General features: G+C 47.1%; 9 non-coding genes across 9 annotated transcripts; all 9 read left to right on the top strand.

Moving 5' to 3' along the window:
- Positions 1-1,081: 1,081 nt before the first annotated feature.
- On the top strand, positions 1,082-1,245 carry LOC137009935 (U1 spliceosomal RNA). Its single transcript, XR_010893021.1, has one exon. It is a non-coding gene; the product is annotated as a U1 spliceosomal RNA (small nuclear RNA).
- Positions 1,246-2,107: 862 nt separating this feature from the next.
- On the top strand, positions 2,108-2,298 carry LOC137010188 (U2 spliceosomal RNA). Its single transcript, XR_010893262.1, has one exon. It is a non-coding gene; the product is annotated as a U2 spliceosomal RNA (small nuclear RNA).
- Positions 2,299-4,392: 2,094 nt separating this feature from the next.
- On the top strand, positions 4,393-4,556 carry LOC137009934 (U1 spliceosomal RNA). The gene has a single exon (XR_010893020.1). It is a non-coding gene; the product is annotated as a U1 spliceosomal RNA (small nuclear RNA).
- An 860-nt stretch (positions 4,557-5,416) lies between these two features.
- LOC137010187 (U2 spliceosomal RNA) lies at positions 5,417-5,607 on the top strand. The gene has a single exon (XR_010893261.1). It is a non-coding gene; the product is annotated as a U2 spliceosomal RNA (small nuclear RNA).
- A 2,095-nt stretch (positions 5,608-7,702) lies between these two features.
- On the top strand, positions 7,703-7,866 carry LOC137009933 (U1 spliceosomal RNA). The gene has a single exon (XR_010893019.1). It is a non-coding gene; the product is annotated as a U1 spliceosomal RNA (small nuclear RNA).
- A 5,932-nt stretch (positions 7,867-13,798) lies between these two features.
- LOC137010272 (U2 spliceosomal RNA) lies at positions 13,799-13,990 on the top strand. Its single transcript, XR_010893319.1, has one exon. It is a non-coding gene; the product is annotated as a U2 spliceosomal RNA (small nuclear RNA).
- Positions 13,991-15,992: 2,002 nt separating this feature from the next.
- Positions 15,993-16,160, top strand: LOC137010075 (U1 spliceosomal RNA). The gene has a single exon (XR_010893154.1). It is a non-coding gene; the product is annotated as a U1 spliceosomal RNA (small nuclear RNA).
- Positions 16,161-17,024: 864 nt separating this feature from the next.
- On the top strand, positions 17,025-17,215 carry LOC137010208 (U2 spliceosomal RNA). Its single transcript, XR_010893281.1, has one exon. It is a non-coding gene; the product is annotated as a U2 spliceosomal RNA (small nuclear RNA).
- Positions 17,216-19,344: 2,129 nt separating this feature from the next.
- On the top strand, positions 19,345-19,513 carry LOC137010073 (U1 spliceosomal RNA). The gene has a single exon (XR_010893152.1). It is a non-coding gene; the product is annotated as a U1 spliceosomal RNA (small nuclear RNA).
- Positions 19,514-20,205: the final 692 nt, after the last annotated feature.

Genomic DNA, 20,205 nt, shown 5'->3' with positions numbered 1-20,205 from the left:
AGACAGCGTCAGAGGCGCCTCGACAAAAAGGACTGGACTGCTGCTGAGTGGTCCAAAGTTACGTTCTCTGATGAAAGTCAATTTGGCATTTCCTTTGGAAATCGGGGTCCCAGAGTCTGGAGGAAGAGAGGAGAGGCACACAATCCACGTCGCTTGAGGGCCAGCCTAAAGTTTCCACAGTCAGTGATGGTTTGGGGTGCCATGTCATCTGCTGGTGTTGGCCCACTGTGTTTTCTGAGGTCCAAGGTCAACGCAGCCGTATACCAGGAAGTTTTAGAGCACTTCATGCTTCCTGCTGCTGACCAACTTTATGGAGATGCAGATTTCATTTCCCAACAGGACTTGGCACCTGCACACAGTGCCAAAGCTACCAGTACCCGGTTTAAGGACCATGGTATCCCTGTTCTTAATTGGCCAGCAAACTCGCCTGACCTTAACCCCATAGAAAATCTACGGGGTATTGTGAAGAGGAAGATGCCATATGCCAGACCCAACAATTAAGAAGAGCTGAAGGCCACTATCAGAGCAACCTGGGCTCTCATAACACCTGAGCAGTGCCACAGACCGATCGACTCCATGCCACGCCGCATTGCTGCAGTAATTCAGGCAAAAGGAGCCCCAACTAAGTATTGAGTGCTGCACACGCTCATACTTTTCATGTTTATAGTTTTCAGTTGGCCAAGATTTCTAAAAATCCTTTCTTTGTATTGGTCTTAAGTAATATTCTAAATTTGCTGAGATACCGGATTTGGGATTTTCCTTAGTTGTCAGTTATAATCATCAAAATTAAAAGAAATAAACATTTGAAATATATCAGTCTGTGTGCAATGTACATAATATACAAGTTTGACTTTTTGAAAGGAATTAGTGAAAGAAATCAACTTTTTGATGACATTCTAATCATACGACCAGCACCTGTAGGTGCTTGGCAGTTTGCCGGCTTGAAGGCATGGTCACGGAAATCGCAGTCAAGTAATGGAAGGGACACGCCCTTCCTTTGCTTGGGGTGGGGGAGGGGGTCACCGTTGATGAGGACGGCAAAGAGGGATAGGGTAGCCTCTGACTGGAGGCCTGGGGACTCATACTTACCTGGCAGGGGAGACACCATGATCAGGAAGGTGGTTCACCCAGGGCGAGGCTCGGCCATTGCACTCCGGTTGTGCTGACCCCTGCGAATTCCCCAAATGTGGGAATCTCGACTGCATAATTTATGGTAGTGGGGGACTGCGTTCGCGCTCTCCCCTGGACATACTGGTTGAAAGAAGATTAGGTGGTGCCGAGAGAACCTGTGGTTTCTAACAGTCGAAGCGTTGTCTGTGGCTCCGTGTGTGTTTGCACGCCCCTTTTATGGAATCGGGTGTTGCGTGCGCTCGCCTGGTTTCGCAAAGTTCTGAGTTTTCCTTCAGGGACGACAGGCTTTTGGGGGCACTCGACCATGGCCGTTTTCTAAATGACCCCGTGGTCGCTAGTGTCACGACCGGCTCAAAGCCGTGACAAATGAAACGGAGGACATAGGCAGCTTGGTAGGTTGCAACGAAAAGAGATTTATCAGCATAAATAAGAAAATATATGAAACAAGAAATCAACAAAACCAAACACAATTTCTGTCAGACACATCAATAACCAAACATCAGACAGAACCACATTTAAATGAATAAGGAACTCAAAATAAACAAAGACCAAAATCAAAACCAAAGCACCCAGGAGCAAGCAACACACCACGCCAAACAAAGCCCAAGCTTTATAGAGGGAAGCACGGGTGTACATGGTTCACTTGATGAGTCTCCCAGCCACACCCACTGGCCGGCCGTAGCAGGAAGAACGAGGGACTCGTCACACTATCCAAATGTTAAAGTTGAGCTTTTTTTTTTCCCCCCTCCTGATCAAGAACGACCTAGGGAGTCCAGAGAATTGTACTGCGGTGCTTTTGTGGAGGTCGATGGAAAAACCTAGGACCAGTTCGCGAAAGCAGGTTGTTTCAAATCATCTCCACTATTTAACAAACGATCTGATCGACAGCAGTGGTCCTAGAGGCAAAGTACGAAACCCACCGCGGCCCAGATGGGCGTCGCCTTTGCCGGCTCTGCCCCCACTGCTTGGCAACGGCATCGCTTCTCGGCCTTTTGGCTAAGATCAAGTGTAGTATCTGTTCTTATCAGTTTAATATCTGATACGTCTCCTATCTGGGGACTACATATTAAATGGATTTTTGGCTCATGGAGCCGGAACCGGGGCTTGCTCCGTCCACTCCACGCATCGACCTGGTATTGCAGTGTCTCCAGGAACGGTGTGCTTCCCCTTTTGGGGGACTGCAAATCGTTGTGGTTAATAGCAGAGGGAATGTCGCTGGAGCTTCACAAGGAGTCTCTATGTACCTGCGGTGGGGTGGCTGGCAGGGTGGCACCGTCTCGCACCCTTATGAAACGGTCGCCGTTGTTCCAAAGCAGCGGTTCCCAAACCAGCACTGCACGTCTTGAATGTCACTCTTGTCTGATGCGCCCGTCTGAGGTCTTGGAGTCTTTACCAACGAGCTGATGAGTTGGATCGGGTGTGTTTGATCAGGGAGACATCTAATCAAACACGCCTGACTGATGGGAACCACTGGTCTAAAGGACCGCAGCTCGTGTACAGGTGCTGGTCATATAATTAGAATGTCATCAAAAAGTTGATTTATTTCACTAATTCCTTTCAAAAAGTGAAACTTGTATATATCATATTCATTCATTACACACAGACTGAGAGGTTTCACATGTTTATTTCTTTTCATTTTGATGAGTATAGCTGACAACTATGGAAAATCCCAAAGTCACTATCTCAGAAAATTAGAATATTGTGAAAAGGTTCAATATTGAAGACACCTGGTGCCACACACTCTTATCAGCTAATTAACTCAAAACACCTGCAAAGGCCTTTAAATGGTCTCTCAGTCTAGTTCTGTAGGCTACACAGTCATGGGGAAGACTGCTGACTTGACAGTTGTCCAAAAGACGACCACTGACACCTTGCACAAGGAGGCCAAGACACAAAAGGTCATTGCAAAAGAGGCTGGCTGTTCGCAGAGCTCTGTGTCCAAGCACATTAATAGAGAGGCGAAGGGAAGGAAAAGATGTGGTAGAAAAAAGTGTACTAGCAATAGGGATAACCGCACCCTGGAGAGGACTGTGAAACAGAACCCATTCAAAAATGTGGGGGAGATTCACAAAGAGTGGACTGCAGCTGGAGTCAGTGCTTCAAGAACCCCTACGCACAGACGTATGCAAGACATGGTTTTCAGCTGTCTCGTTCCTTGTGTCAAGCCACTCTTGAACAACAGACAGCGTCAGAGGCGCCTCGGCAAAAAGGACTGGACTGCTGCTGAGTGGTCCAAAGTTACGTTCTCTGATGAAAGTCAATTTGGCATTTCCTTTGGAAATCGGGGTCCCAGAGTCTGGAGGAAGAGAGGAGAGGCACACAATCCACGTCGCTTGAGGGCCAGCCTAAAGTTTCCACAGTCAGTGATGGTTTGGGGTGCCATGTCATCTGCTGGTGTTGGCCCACTGTGTTTTCTGAGGTCCAAGGTCAACGCAGCCGTATACCAGGAAGTTTTAGAGCACTTCATGCTTCCTGCTGCTGACCAACTTTATGGAGATGCAGATTTCATTTCCCAACAGGACTTGGCACCTGCACACAGTGCCAAAGCTACCAGTACCCGGTTTAAGGACCATGGTATCCCTGTTCTTAATTGGCCAGCAAACTCGCCTGACCTTAACCCCATAGAAAATCTACGGGGTATTGTGAAGAGGAAGATGCCATATGCCAGACCCAACAATTAAGAAGAGCTGAAGGCCACTATCAGAGCAACCTGGGCTCTCATAACACCTGAGCAGTGCCACAGACCGATCGACTCCATGCCACGCCGCATTGCTGCAGTAATTCAGGCAAAAGGAGCCCCAACTAAGTATTGAGTGCTGCACACGCTCATACTTTTCATGTTTATAGTTTTCAGTTGGCCAAGATTTCTAAAAATCCTTTCTTTGTATTGGTCTTAAGTAATATTCTAAATTTGCTGAGATACCGGATTTGGGATTTTCCTTAGTTGTCAGTTATAATCATCAAAATTAAAAGAAATAAACATTTGAAATATATCAGTCTGTGTGCAATGTACATAATATACAAGTTTGACTTTTTGAAAGGAATTAGTGAAAGAAATCAACTTTTTGATGACATTCTAATCATACGACCAGCACCTGTAGGTGCTTGGCAGTTTGCCGGCTTGAAGGCATGGTCACGGAAATCGCAGTCAAGTAATGGAAGGGACACGCCCTTCCTTTGCTTGGGGTGGGGGAGGGGGTCACCGTTGATGAGGACGGCAAAGAGGGATAGGGTAGCCTCTGACTGGAGGCCTGGGGACTCATACTTACCTGGCAGGGGAGACACCATGATCAGGAAGGTGGTTCACCCAGGGCGAGGCTCGGCCATTGCACTCCGGTTGTGCTGACCCCTGCGAATTCCCCAAATGTGGGAATCTCGACTGCATAATTTATGGTAGTGGGGGACTGCGTTCGCGCTCTCCCCTGGACATACTGGTTGAAAGAAGATTAGGTGGTGCCGAGAGAACCTGTGGTTTCTAACAGTCGTAGCGTTGTCTGTGGCTCCGTGTGTGTTTGCACGCCCCTTTTATGGAATCGGGTGTTGCGTGCGCTCGCCTGGTTTCGCAAAGTTCTGAGTTTTCCTTCAGGGACGACAGGCTTTTGGGGGCACTCGACCATGGCCGTTTTCTAAATGACCCCGTGGTCGCTATTGTCACGACCGGCTCAAAGCCGTGACAAATGAAACGGAGGACATAGGCAGCTTGGTAGGTTGCAACGAAAAGAGATTTATCAGCATAAATAAGAAAATATATGAAACAAGAAATCAACAAAACCAAACACAATTTCTGTCAGACACATCAATAACCAAACATCAGACAGAACCACATTTAAATGAATAAGGAACTCAAAATAAACAAAGACCAAAATCAAAACCAAAGCACCCAGGAGCAAGCAACACACCACGCCAAACAAAGCCCAAGCTTTATAGAGGGAAGCACGGGTGTACATGGTTCACTTGATGAGTCTCCCAGCCACACCCACTGGCCGGCCGTAGCAGGAAGAACGAGGGACTCGTCACACTATCCAAATGTTAAAGTTGAGCTTCCCCCCCCCCCCTCCTGATCAAGAACGACCTAGGGAGTCCAGAGAATTGTACTGCGGTGCTTTTGTGGAGGTCGATGGAAAAACCTAGGACCAGTTCGCGAAAGCAGGTTGTTTCAAATCATCTCCACTATTTAACAAACGATCTGATCGACAGCAGTGGTCCTAGAGGCAAAGTACGAAACCCACCGCGGCCCAGATGGGCGTCGCCTTTGCCGGCTCTGCCCCCACTGCTTGGCAACGGCATCGCTTCTCGGCCTTTTGGCTAAGATCAAGTGTAGTATCTGTTCTTATCAGTTTAATATCTGATACGTCTCCTATCTGGGGACTACATATTAAATGGATTTTTGGCTCATGGAGCCGGAACCGGGGCTTGCTCCGTCCACTCCACGCATCGACCTGGTATTGCAGTGTCTCCAGGAACGGTGTGCTTCCCCTTTTGGGGGACTGCAAATCGTTGTGGTTAATAGCAGAGGGAATGTCGCTGGAGCTTCACAAGGAGTCTCTATGTACCTGCGGTGGGGTGGCTGGCAGGGTGGCACCGTCTCGCACCCTTATGAAACGGTCGCCGTTGTTCCAAAGCAGCGGTTCCCAAACCAGCACTGCACGTCTTGAATGTCACTCTTGTCTGATGCGCCCGTCTGAGGTCTTGGAGTCTTTACCAACGAGCTGATGAGTTGGATCGGGTGTGTTTGATCAGGGAGACATCTAATCAAACACGCCTGACTGATGGGAACCACTGGTCTAAAGGACCGCAGCTCGTGTACAGGTGCTGGTCATATAATTAGAATGTCATCAAAAAGTTGATTTATTTCACTAATTCCTTTCAAAAAGTGAAACTTGTATATATCATATTCATTCATTACACACAGACTGAGAGGTTTCACATGTTTATTTCTTTTCATTTTGATGAGTATAGCTGACAACTATGGAAAATCCCAAAGTCACTATCTCAGAAAATTAGAATATTGTGAAAAGGTTCAATATTGAAGACACCTGGTGCCACACACTCTTATCAGCTAATTAACTCAAAACACCTGCAAAGGCCTTTAAATGGTCTCTCAGTCTAGTTCTGTAGGCTACACAGTCATGGGGAAGACTGCTGACTTGACAGTTGTCCAAAAGACGACCACTGACACCTTGCACAAGGAGGCCAAGACACAAAAGGTCATTGCAAAAGAGGCTGGCTGTTCGCAGAGCTCTGTGTCCAAGCACATTAATAGAGAGGCGAAGGGAAGGAAAAGATGTGGTAGAAAAAAAGTGTACTAGCAATAGGGATAACCGCACCCTGGAGAGGACTGTGAAACAGAACCCATTCAAAAATGTGGGGGAGATTCACAAAGAGTGGACTGCAGCTGGAGTCAGTGCTTCAAGAACCCCTACGCACAGACGTATGCAAGACATGGTTTTCAGCTGTCTCGTTCCTTGTGTCAAGCCACTCTTGAACAACAGACAGCGTCAGAGGCGCCTCGACAAAAAGGACTGGACTGCTGCTGAGTGGTCCAAAGTTACGTTCTCTGATGAAAGTCAATTTGGCATTTCCTTTGGAAATCGGGGTCCCAGAGTCTGGAGGAAGAGAGGAGAGGCACACAATCCACGTCGCTTGAGGGCCAGCCTAAAGTTTCCACAGTCAGTGATGGTTTGGGGTGCCATGTCATCTGCTGGTGTTGGCCCACTGTGTTTTCTGAGGTCCAAGGTCAACGCAGCCGTATACCAGGAAGTTTTAGAGCACTTCATGCTTCCTGCTGCTGACCAACTTTATGGAGATGCAGATTTCATTTCCCAACAGGACTTGGCACCTGCACACAGTGCCAAAGCTACCAGTACCCGGTTTAAGGACCATGGTATCCCTGTTCTTAATTGGCCAGCAAACTCGCCTGACCTTAACCCCATAGAAAATCTACGGGGTATTGTGAAGAGGAAGATGCCATATGCCAGACCCAACAATTAAGAAGAGCTGAAGGCCACTATCAGAGCAACCTGGGCTCTCATAACACCTGAGCAGTGCCACAGACCGATCGACTCCATGCCACGCCGCATTGCTGCAGTAATTCAGGCAAAAGGAGCCCCAACTAAGTATTGAGTGCTGCACACGCTCATACTTTTCATGTTTATAGTTTTCAGTTGGCCAAGATTTCTAAAAATCCTTTCTTTGTATTGGTCTTAAGTAATATTCTAAATTTGCTGAGATACCGGATTTGGGATTTTCCTTAGTTGTCAGTTATAATCATCAAAATTAAAAGAAATAAACATTTGAAATATATCAGTCTGTGTGCAATGTACATAATATACAAGTTTGACTTTTTGAAAGGAATTAGTGAAAGAAATCAACTTTTTGATGACATTCTAATCATACGACCAGCACCTGTAGGTGCTTGGCAGTTTGCCGGCTTGAAGGCATGGTCACGGAAATCGCAGTCAAGTAATGGAAGGGACACGCCCTTCCTTTGCTTGGGGTGGGGGAGGGGGTCACCGTTGATGAGGACGGCAAAGAGGGATAGGGTAGCCTCTGACTGGAGGCCTGGGGACTCATACTTACCTGGCAGGGGAGACACCATGATCAGGAAGGTGGTTCACCCAGGGCGAGGCTCGGCCATTGCACTCCGGTTGTGCTGACCCCTGCGAATTCCCCAAATGTGGGAATCTCGACTGCATAATTTATGGTAGTGGGGGACTGCGTTCGCGCTCTCCCCTGGACATACTGGTTGAAAGAAGATTAGGTGGTGCCGAGAGAACCTGTGGTTTCTAACAGTCGTAGCGTTGTCTGTGGCTCCGTGTGTGTTTGCACGCCCCTTTTATGGAATCGGGTGTTGCGTGCGCTCGCCTGGTTTCGCAAAGTTCTGAGTTTTCCTTCAGGGACGACAGGCTTTTGGGGGCACTCGACCATGGCCGTTTTCTAAATGACCCCGTGGTCGCTAGTGTCACGACCGGCTCAAAGCCGTGACAAATGAAACGGAGGACATAGGCAGCTTGGTAGGTTGCAACGAAAAGAGATTTATCAGCATAAATAAGAAAATATATGAAACAAGAAATCAACAAAACCAAACACAATTTCTGTCAGACACATCAATAACCAAACATCAGACAGAACCACATTTAAATGAATAAGGAACTCAAAATAAACAAAGACCAAAATCAAAACCAAAGCACCCAGGAGCAAGCAACACACCACGCCAAACAAAGCCCAAGCTTTATAGAGGGAAGCACGGGTGTACATGGTTCACTTGATGAGTCTCCCAGCCACACCCACTGGCCGGCCGTAGCAGGAAGAACGAGGGACTCGTCACACTATCCAAATGTTAAAGTTGAGCTTCCCCCCCCCCCCTCCTGATCAAGAACGACCTAGGGAGTCCAGAGAATTGTACTGCGGTGCTTTTGTGGAGGTCGATGGAAAAACCTAGGACCAGTTCGCGAAAGCAGGTTGTTTCAAATCATCTCCACTATTTAACAAACGATCTGATCGACAGCAGTGGTCCTAGAGGCAAAGTACGAAACCCACCGCGGCCCAGATGGGCGTCGCCTTTGCCGGCTCTGCCCCCACTGCTTGGCAACGGCATCGCTTCTCGGCCTTTTGGCTAAGATCAAGTGTAGTGTCGATGGCTACGCCGAGAGAGGATGTACCCTTGCCGGCCATGGTGGTGCGGTTAAAGAATTCAGTAAGAATCCGAGTGTTACAAGATGCTGATCGGTCTGTCAAGCAAAGGTTCAGGAGGGAGTTCTTGGTGATGGATGTCTTGAAAGGAGTTTTCAACATTGCTGCTTCTTCAGTGTTTTGTCTTCAGGATTTTTCAACTGTAGGATTTATGGACTTGACATTTTTCAATTTGACGGACTGTGTGAGCTTTTTGAGTCTTGGGGAAAGAAAAACATAAACTCTTGGAAGGCTTGCAGCTTCAACCTTTGTTTGCCCAGGATTATATTCCACTCACAGTTCATCTATACAACCCGTTTGTGGAAGATAGAGAGGTTTTGACCTTTCTTTCAAGACACTGCGAGACAGTAAAAGGAGGAGAGCGAGTGAGGGACCGCTTTGGAATCTGGACAGGCAAAAGGCGGTACCTTGTTAAGCTGCGCTTCGATCCTGCTGCCTCTGGAGCCCTAATCCACCCGCCTGGGACCTTTTCCATTGGGCCCAACAGAGGTTTTCTTTATTACCCCGGACAGCCTATGTACTGTAGGAGATGTGGTGGGGAAGGACACATTAAGGCTGATTGTGAGGGACAACGTTGTCGTTTTTGCGGTGCTGCAGATCATGTTGCTTCAGTCTGCCCTGCCCCGAAGCATTGCAGTCTTTGTGGTAAGCCTGATCATCTTTATCGAACATGTCCTTCTAGGAGTAGGTCATATGCAGGTCTTTTGAAGGAAGGTGAGGATCTACAGGCAGACCTCGAGGCCATACTTATCAGTTTGCCTGAAGTAATGGATGATCAACCTGGAGGATTGACAAGTGAAGGGTCACAGGAGACGGGGGTATCAGGAGAGAAGGAGGCTGTTGTGAACGAGCAATTAGACTCTAATGATGGGGACCTGATTACTTTGTCCTTAGACGAAAAAGGGGCCACAGAAGTGGGAACTGAACAGCAGGTGAATTCATCTCAAGTTTGGTCAGAGCTGGATTTTACGGATGTCTTGTCTGGAGCCTTGGGGGTGGAAAAAGTGCAAGAAATCCTAGAACCTGCACCTGGATCAGCCCATCGACGAGAGAGAGTCCATAGTGGATCAGAGATGGATATTTCGTCAGAGTCCGTGCTCGGAACAAGCCGTCGCAGGGCCTGGGAGGACCCTAAGGACCGGGTAACGGAGAAAGGATGTAAGTACAGCAAACTGGATGATGTTACAAGTCAGGACCCTGTGGGAGAGGACATTAGGGGGGAGGGTTTTGAAGAAAAGGGGAAAGATGAAGGGGAAGAAAGCACTGAGTGGGGGGACAGAACAGAGGTGGAAGGAGAAGAGGAAGAAATGATAACTGAATCTGGAGAATGGACTGAGGTTGTTTCGAGAAAGGCAAAAGGAGGGGGGGCAAGAAGGGGACAAAAAAATGGGGATGGGGAAGAAGTACATGAGGGCTAAGTGGGAGGGAAAGTGTTCTGGGGGTTTAAGGGTTATTTTATGGGTTTGATAAGAGTGGCAACTTTCAATGTAAGGGGAATTAAAATGGCACAACGGCGTACAGCTGTGTTTTTTTCTGTTAAAGATTTGCAGTATGATGTTTTGTTTTTACAAGAGTGCCACTTGGAGAATGATAAGGATGTAGAGGGGTTTTCTAAAGAGTGGACCTTGGGTCCATCTTTTTGGGGAGTGGGGAATGTTAAAGCAGATGGGGTGGGCATTTTATTTTATTCGTGGGATTTTGTTATTGAATCTGCTATTGTAATCATTCCAGGAAGGGTGGTGGTAGTAGATGTGAGGTGGAGAGGGATATCTTTTCGTTTTGTTAATGTTTATGCCCCAAGTAAATTGGGTGATCGGGAGGGGTTTTTGAATTGTTTGAATGCAATTTTGCATACCAACAAACTGCTAGTGCTGGGAGGGGACTTTAATGTGTCACTGGACAACGCTTCTGGCAGAGAGCTGGCCCAGTTGTCAGCAGGTTTCTCACTCTGTGACTCTTTTCGAGGGGCAGGAGGGCGGGTGCCCACATTCACTTGGCGGAACAGCAGGCAGGAGATGGCACGACTGGACTATCTTTTTCTGCCAGTCCATGTAAAGGTGTTTAACTATACCCAAGTACCAATGTGGTGTTCAGATCATTGTTTAGTGGGGGTGTGGGTGGAGGTGGAAGGGGAGAAGCGAGGGAGGGGGGTGGAGGTTCAATACTTCCTTTCTAAGTGATAGGACATTTTGTACTGTTCTTTTCAATTTGGTAGCTGGGTGGAAAAATTTGCAAGGTTTGTTTCGGTCCCACGGTGAGTGGTGGGAGGGGTTCAAGGTGAGGGTTGCAGTCTTTTGTCGTAACTGGGGCAGAGAGAAGGCAAGAAGCAGGAGGGAAAAAATATGTAAGTGGTCAGAAGAACTACAGTCTCTGTGGACAGAGGGTGCTTTGGGAACAACTGAGGGATGGGCTAGGGCTAGTCATCTGCAGGGGGTAATGAAAGATCACTTTTGGGAGGAAGCAAAGTCCTTTTTGCAAGGGTCAAGTGTTAGGAAGCGGCTCCTTGATGAAAAACCTACTAGTTTCTTCTTTGCTACAGTGCGGGGAAGACAAAGGCGGAGTTATATTGAGGGTTTTGGGAGGGAAGGGAGAGTGGAAACGTCTGTAAAGGGAATGCTGGAGGTAGCTGGGAGTTTTTATAGGGAGTTATTTAGTGACAGGGGCCCTTCTAGTACAGCATTTGGGAGTGTTTTGGATGCTTTGGAGGGGAGTTTAGGGGATGAGGATAGGGCAGCACTGGAAGGGCCTTTGACTTTGCAGGAAGTAAGTACTGCAATTTCCTCACTTAAGAAAGGCACAGCTCCAGGATGTGATGGCCTTCCAGCAGGTTTTTATGAGCTTGTTCTGCCATGGATAGGAAGTGAGCTGGTAGCTCTCTATCAGGAATGCTTCATGAAAGGTGAGATGGTGGAGACAATGAGAACAGGGCTGGTGTCTCTTCTGTATAAGAAAGGTAAGAAGGAGGAGTTGGGGAATTGGAGGCCAATCACTCTGCTAACCACGGATTATAAAATATTGGCAAAAGTTCTGACAGAGAGACTTAAGAGGGTTATAGGGGTGGTAGTCCAGCCAGATCAAACCTGTGGTGTGCCTGGCAGGTCAATTTCTTTGAATTTGGCTCTAGTCAGAGACATAATAAGTTGGACAGAGCAGCGTCAGCTTCCTCTAGCAGTTTTGAGTCTTGACCAAGAGAAGGCCTTTGACAGGGTTAGTCATGTCTTCTTGGAGGCTACTTTAATGCGTATGGGGTTTGGGCCTGTGTTTAGGGCTTGGGTAAAGCTGCTTTACAGGAAGGCCTTCAGCAGAGTGGGGATAAATGGGTATTTCTCAGAAAAGGTGGAACAGTTAGGGGGTGTGCGTCAGGGGTGTCCTCTGTCCCCCCTTCTTTATGTTTTGTCTTTGGAACCTCTTTTGGCAACTTTGAGGGCTGCGCCTTCTTTTACAGGCGTACATTTGCCAGGAGGTGGGGGCGTATGTGCTAAAGTCGCTGCTTATGCAGATGACATGACCCTGTTTCTGACGTCGGACTATGATTTTGAGGTGGTGTGCAAAATAGTGGAAAGGTTTTGTAAAATATCTGGTGCGCGAGTAAATGTGGATAAGTCCTCTGTTATGTTTTTTGGTCAGTGGGCTGGTAGAACAGAGGTAAGAGGAGGTTTTAAAATTTGTACAGAGGGGTTGAAAATCTTAGGGGTTAGGTTTACTAGACGTAATAGCGCTAAGGAAAGCTGGGAAGCAAGGATGAAAGTAGTGCAGGCAAAGATAGCGAAGTGGAGTTCAAGGGGGTTATCTTTGTGGGGACGGTTAGAGGTGGTGAAGGCAGACTTACTCCCTAGTCTGAATTATTTAGCTTATGTGTTTCCAGTTCCTTTTTGGTATGGAAGAAAGTTAGAAAAGTTAATTTTTTCTTTTTTATGGAAAAATGGTACCGAAATGGTAGCCAGGTTGCAGATGTATAGACCAGTGAAAGAAGGGGGTAGGGGGTTCCATGTATTCCTTTAAAAATGGAAGCTTTGTTTTGTTCATGTGCAGCGCTTCTGGCTGTCCGGGAGACAGTGCACAAGGCTAGATTTTTAGCTCAGTTCTGGCTAGCCTTTCCTTTGAGATCGTTGAGCAATTGGAGGGGTACAAGGCCATGGTCTACAAATAGGCCACAGTACTATCAGAGAGTGGCAGATATCATTGCCCTGAAGCCTTGGTGTTTACAGCAGTCCCTGATCTTGGAGCACAAGCAGTTGTATATCAGATTGAGGGATGAACTTGTGGAGGGGGTGGAGAAAGTTGTTTCTCCTTATGGAGTGGGTTGGATTAGGTTGCAGGCACCATTTCTTACTGGATTTTGCAAAGATTTGAATTGGTTAACAGTTCTAGGTCGGTTGCCAGTAAGGGAGAGGTTATATAGACATGGTGCAGGCAGGTCACCAAAGTGCCCGATTGGTTGTGGTCAAGACGAGACAATTGAGCATGTCTTTTGGGCATGTCCTGGAGCTGTTGCCCTTTGGAAATCAGTGAAGCGATGGTGGGAGGGATGGGGAGGGCCAAACATTACAAGGAATCTGGTGTTGTATGGGGAGGGTTTGGATAGTTTTCTAAAAGAACGGAGGAGAGTAATTTGGAGTACGATTTCAGAGGGGAAGCATGTTCTTTGGGAATGGAGAACAGTGTGTTTAAGGAAACAGATACCACGTTTGGGGGCAGAGAAATTGTTTTTACGTTTACTGGGTAAAATGTCTGCTGAGGTCAAAGTTTTCAAAGAGTATTATGGGGAGGAGGAGACCAGAAGGGTATGGAGAGGGCTTCAGAAGGTTGGGGTGGGATAGAGGGAGTGACAGTGTTTTTTGTGCTTTGGTTTTTGTTTGGTTTTTGAAAATTGATGTATATTTGTGTTTTGGTTTTGATTGTTCAGAGAATTGTATGACGATTTGTTAAAAGAGAATTTATTGTGTATCTTTGAACAATGAATTGGTTGTAAAGTATAGATTTGGTGTAAATAAAAAAAAAAAAAAAAAAAAAATCTGTTCTTATCAGTTTAATATCTGATACGTCCCCTATCTGGGGACTACATATTAAATGGATTTTTGGCTCATGGAGCCGGAACCGGGGCTTGCTCCGTCCACTCCACGCATCGACCTGGTATTGCAGTGTCTCCAGGAACGGTGTGCTTCCCCTTTGGGGGACTGCAAATCGTTGTGGTTAATAGCAGAGGGAATGTCGCTGGAGCTTCACAAGGAGTCTCTATGTACCTGCGGTGGGGTGGCTGGCAGGGTGGCACCGTCTCGCACCCTTATGAAACGGTCGCCGTTGTTCCAAAGCAGCGGTTCCCAAACCAGCACTGCACGTCTTGAATGTCACTCTTGTCTGATGCGCCCGTCTGAGGTCTTGGAGTCTTTACCAACGAGCTGATGAGTTGGATCGGGTGTGTTTGATCAGGGAGACATCTAATCAAACACGCCTGACTGATGGGAACCACTGGTCTAAAGGACCGCAGCTCGTGTACAGGTGCTGGTCATATAATTAGAATGTCATCAAAAAGTTGATTTATTTCACTAATTCCTTTCAAAAAGTGAAACTTGTATATATCATATTCATTCATTACACACAGACTGAGAGGTTTCACATGTTTATTTCTTTTCATTTTGATGAGTATAGCTGACAACTATGGAAAATCCCAAAGTCACTATCTCAGAAAATTAGAATATTGTGAAAAGGTTCAATATTGAAGACACCTGGTGCCACACACTCTTATCAGCTAATTAACTCAAAACACCTGCAAAGGCCTTTAAATGGTCTCTCAGTCTAGTTCTGTAGGCTACACAGTCATGGGGAAGACTGCTGACTTGACAGTTGTCCAAAAGACGACCACTGACACCTTGCACAAGGAGGCCAAGACACAAAAGGTCATTGCAAAAGAGGCTGGCTGTTCGCAGAGCTCTGTGTCCAAGCACATTAATAGAGAGGCGAAGGGAAGGAAAAGATGTGGTAGAAAAAAAAGTGTACTAGCAATAGGGATAACCGCACCCTGGAGAGGACTGTGAAACAGAACCCATTCAAAAATGTGGGGGAGATTCACAAAGAGTGGACTGCAGCTGGAGTCAGTGCTTCAAGAACCCTACGCACAGACGTATGCAAGACATGGTTTTCAGCTGTCTCGTTCCTTGTGTCAAGCCACTCTTGAACAACAGACAGCGTCAGAGGCGCCTCGGCAAAAAGGACTGGACTGCTGCTGAGTGGTCCAAAGTTACGTTCTCTGATGAAAGTCAATTTGGCATTTCCTTTGGAAATCGGGGTCCCAGAGTCTGGAGGAAGAGAGGAGAGGCACACAATCCACGTCGCTTGAGGGCCAGCCTAAAGTTTCCACAGTCAGTGATGGTTTGGGGTGCCATGTCATCTGCTGGTGTTGGCCCACTGTGTTTTCTGAGGTCCAAGGTCAACGCAGCCGTATACCAGGAAGTTTTAGAGCACTTCATGCTTCCTGCTGCTGACCAACTTTATGGAGATGCAGATTTCATTTCCCAACAGGACTTGGCACCTGCACACAGTGCCAAAGCTACCAGTACCCGGTTTAAGGACCATGGTATCCCTGTTCTTAATTGGCCAGCAAACTCGCCTGACCTTAACCCCATAGAAAATCTACGGGGTATTGTGAAGAGGAAGATGCCATATGCCAGACCCAACAATTAAGAAGAGCTGAAGGCCACTATCAGAGCAACCTGGGCTCTCATAACACCTGAGCAGTGCCACAGACCGATCGACTCCATGCCACTGGCCAAGATTTCTAAAAATCCTTTCTTTGTATTGGTCTTAAGTAATATTCTAAATTTGCTGAGATACCGGATTTGGGATTTTCCTTAGTTGTCAGTTATAATCATCAAAATTAAAAGAAATAAACATTTGAAATATATCAGTCTGTGTGCAATGTACATAATATACAAGTTTGACTTTTTGAAAGGAATTAGTGAAAGAAATCAACTTTTTGATGACATTCTAATCATACGACCAGCACCTGTAGGTGCTTGGCAGTTTGCCGGCTTGAAGGCATGGTCACGGAAATCGCAGGTCAAGTAATGGAAGGGACACGCCCTTCCTTTGCTTGGGGTGGGGAGGGGGTCACCGTTGATGAGGACGGCAAAGAGGGATAGGGTAGCCTCTGACTGGAGGCCTGGGAATTCATACTTACCTGGCAGGGGAGACACCATGATCAGAGAAGGTGGTTTCACCCAGGGCGAGGAGCTCGGCCATTGCACTCCGGTTGTGCTGACCCCTGCAAATTCCCCAAATGTGGGAATCTCGACTGCATAATTTATGGTAGTGGGGGACTGCGTTCGCGCTCTCCCCTGGACATACTGGTTGAAAGAAGATTAGGTGGTGCCGAGAGAACCTGTGGTTTCTAACAGTCGTAGCGTTGTCTGTGGCTCCGTGTGTGTTTGCACGCCCCTTTTATGGAATCGGGTGTTGCGTGCGCTCGCCTGGTTTCGCAAAGTTCTGAGTTTTCCTTCAGGGACGACAGGCTTTTGGGGGCACTCGACCATGGCCGTTTTCTAAATGACCCCGTGGTCGCTATTGTCACGACCGGCTCAAAGCCGTGACAAATGAAACGGAGGACATAGGCAGCTTGGTAGGTTGCAACGAAAAGAGATTTATCAGCATAAATAAGAAAATATATGGAAACAAGAAATCAACAAAACCAAACACAATTTCTGTCAGACACATCAATAACCAAACATCAGACAGAACCACATTTAAATGAATAAGGAACTCAAAATAAACAAAGACCAAAATCAAAACCAAAGCACCCAGGAGCAAGCAACACACCACGCCAAACAAAGCCCAAGCTTTATAGAGGGAAGCACGGGTGTACATGGTTCACTTGATGAGTCTCCCAGCCACACCCACTGGCCGGCCGTAGCAGGAAGAACGAGGGACTCGTCACACACTATCCAAATGTTAAAGTTGAGCTTTTCCCCCCCCCCCTCCTGATCAAGAACGACCTAGGGAGTCCAGAGAATTGTACTGCGGTGCTTTTGTGGAGGTCGATGGAAAAACCTAGGACCAGTTCGCGAAAGCAGGTTGTTTCAAATCATCTCCACTATTTAACAAACGATCTGATCGACAGCAGTGGTCCTAGAGGCAAAGTACGAAACCCACCGCGGCCCAGATGGGCGTCGCCTTTGCCGGCTCTGCCCCCACTGCTTGGCAACGGCATCGCTTCTCGGCCTTTTGGCTAAGATCCAAGTGTAGTATCTGTTCTTATCAGTTTAATATCTGATACGTCTCCTATCTGGGGACTACATATTAAATGGATTTTGGCTCATGGAGCCGGAACCGGGGCTTGCTCCGTACACTCCACGCATCGACCTGGTATTGCAGTGTCTCCAGGAACGGTGTGATTCCCCTTTTGTGGGACTGCTAATCGTTTTGGTTAATAGCAGTTGGAATGTCGCTGGAGCTTCACAAGGAGTCTCTATGTACCTGCGGTGGGGTGGCTGGCAGGGTGGCACCGTCTCGCACCCTTATGAAACGGTCGCCGTTGTTCCAAAGCAGCGGTTCCCAAACCAGCACTGCACGTCTTGAATGTCACTCTTGTCTGATGCGCCCGTCTGAGGTCTTGGAGTCTTTACCAACGAGCTGATGAGTTGGATCGGGTGTGTTTGATCAGGGAGACATCTAATCAAACACGCCTGACTGATGGGAACCACTGGTCTAAAGGACCGCAGCTCGTGTACAGGTGCTGGTCATATAATTAGAATGTCATCAAAAAGTTGATTTATTTCACTAATTCCTTTCAAAAGTGAAACTTGTATATATCATATTCATTCATTACACACAGACTGAGAGGAGTTTCACATGTTTTTATTTCTTTTCATTTTGATGAGTATAGCTGACAACTATGGAAAATCCCAAAGTCACTATCTCAGAAAATTAGAATATTGTGAAAAGGTTCAATATTGAAGACACCTGGTGCCACACACTCTTATCAGCTAATTAACTCAAAACACCTGCAAAGGCCTTTAAATGGTCTCTCAGTCTAGTTCTGTAGGCTACACAGTCATGGGGAAGACTGCTGACTTGACAGTTGTCCAAAAGACGACCACTGACACCTTGCACAAGGAGGCCAAGACACAAAAGGTCATTGCAAAAGAGGCTGGCTGTTCGCAGAGCTCTGTGTCCAAGCACATTAATAGGAGAGGCGAGAAGGGAAGGAAAAGATGTGTGGTAGAAAAAAAAGTGTACTAGCAATAGGGATAACCGCACCCTGGAGAGGACTGTCGAAACAGAACCCATTCAAAAATGTAGGGGAGATTCACAAAGAGTGGACTGCAGCTGGAGTCAGTGCTTCAAAGAACCCCTACGCACAGACGTATGCAAGACATGGTTTTCAGCTGTCTCGTTCCTTGTGTCAGAGCCACTCTTGAACAACAGACAGCGTCAGAGGCGCCTCGACAAAAAGGACTGGACTGCTGCTGAGTGGTCCAAAGTTACGTTCTCTGATGAAAGTCAATTTGGCATTTCCTTTAGGAAATCGGGGTCCCAGAGTCTGGAGGAAGAGAGGAGAGGCACACACAATCCACGTCGCTTGAGAGGGCCAGCCTAAAGTTTCCACAGTCAGTGATGGTTTGGGGTGCCATGTCATCTGCTGGTGTTGGCCCCACTGTGTTTTCTGAGGTCCAAGGTCAACGCAGCCGTATACCAGGAAGTTTTAGAACGCACTTCATGCTTCCTGCTGCTGACCAACTTTATGGAGATGCAGATTTCATTTCCCAACAGGACTTGGCACCTGCACACAGTGCCAAAGCTACCAGTACCCGGTTTAAGGACCATGGTATCCCCTGTTCTTAATTGAAAGCCAGCAGAAACTCGCCTGACCTTAACCCCATAGAAAATCTACGGGGTATTGTGAAGAAGGAAGATGCCATATGCCAGACCCAACAATTAAGAAGAGCTGAGAAGGCCACTATCAGAGCAACCTGGGCTCTCATAACACCTGAGCAGTGCCACAGACCGATCGACTCCATGCCACGCCGCATTGCTGCAGTAATTCAGGCAAAAGGGAGCCCCAACTAAGTATTGAGTGCTGCACACGCTCATACTTTTCATGTTTATAGTTTTTCAGTTGGCCAAGATTTCTAAAAATCCTTTCTTTGTATTGGTCTTAAGTAATATTCTAAATTTGCTGAGATACCGGATTTGGGATTTTCCTTAGTTGTCCGAGTTATAATCATCAAAATTAAAAGAAATAAACATTTGAAATATATCAGTCTGTGTGCAATGTACATAATATACAAGTTTGACTTTTTGAAAGGAATTAGTGAAAGAAATCAACTTTTTTGATGACATTCTAATCATACGACCAGCACCTGTAGGTGCTTGGCAGTTGCCGGCTTGAAGGCATGGTCACGGAAATCGCAGTCAAGTAATGGAAGGGACACGCCCTTCCTTTGCTTGGGGTGGGGGAGGGGGTCACCGTTGATGAGGACGGCAAAGAGGGATAGGAGTAGCCTCTGACTGGAGGCCTGGGGACTCATACTTACCTGGCAGGGGAGACACCATGATCAGGAAGGTGGTTCACCCAGGGCGAGGCTCGGCCATTGCACTCCGGTTGTGCTGACCCCCTGCGGAATTCCCCAAATGCTGGGAGATCTCGACTGCATAATTTATGGTAGTGGGGGACTGCGGTTCGCGCTCTCCCCTGGACATACTGGTTGAAAGAAGATTAGGTGGTGCCGAAGAGAACCTGTGGTTTCTAACAGTCGAAGCGTTGTCTGTGGCTCCGTGTGTGTTTGCACGCCCCTTTTTATGGAATCGGGTGTTGCGTGCGCTCGCCTGGTTTTCGCAAAGTTCTGAGTTTTCCTTCAGGGACGACAGGCTTTTGGGGGCACTCGACCATGGCCCGTTTTCTAAATGACCCCGTGGTCGCTAGTGTCACGACCGGCTCAAAGCCGTGACAAATGAAACGGAGGACATAGGCAGCTTGGTAGGTTGCAACGAAAAGAGATTTATCAGCATAAATAAGAAAATATATGAAACAAGAAATCAACAAAACCAAACACAATTTCTGTCAGACACATCAATAACCAAACATCAGACAGAACCACATTTAAATGAATAAGGAACTCAAAATAAACAAAGACCAAAATCAAAACCAAAGCACCCAGGAGCAAGCAACACACCACGCCAAACAAAGCCCAAGCTTTATAGAGGGAAGCACGGGTGTACATGGTTCACTTGATGAGTCTCCCAGCCACACCCACTGGCCGGCCGTAGCAGGAAGAACGAGGGACTCGTCACACTATCCAAATGTTAAAGTTGAGCTTTTTTTTTCCCCCCCCCCTCCTGATCAAGAACGACCTAGGGAGTCCAGAGAATTGTACTGCGGTGCTTTTG

The sequence above is a fragment of the Chanodichthys erythropterus genome, chromosome 20, assembly GCF_024489055.1.
Source record: "Chanodichthys erythropterus isolate Z2021 chromosome 20, ASM2448905v1, whole genome shotgun sequence".
NCBI lineage: Eukaryota > Metazoa > Chordata > Actinopteri > Cypriniformes > Xenocyprididae > Chanodichthys > Chanodichthys erythropterus.
Note: the sequence above shows the minus strand (reverse complement) of the source record. Positions and strands in the feature narration are given on the sequence as shown.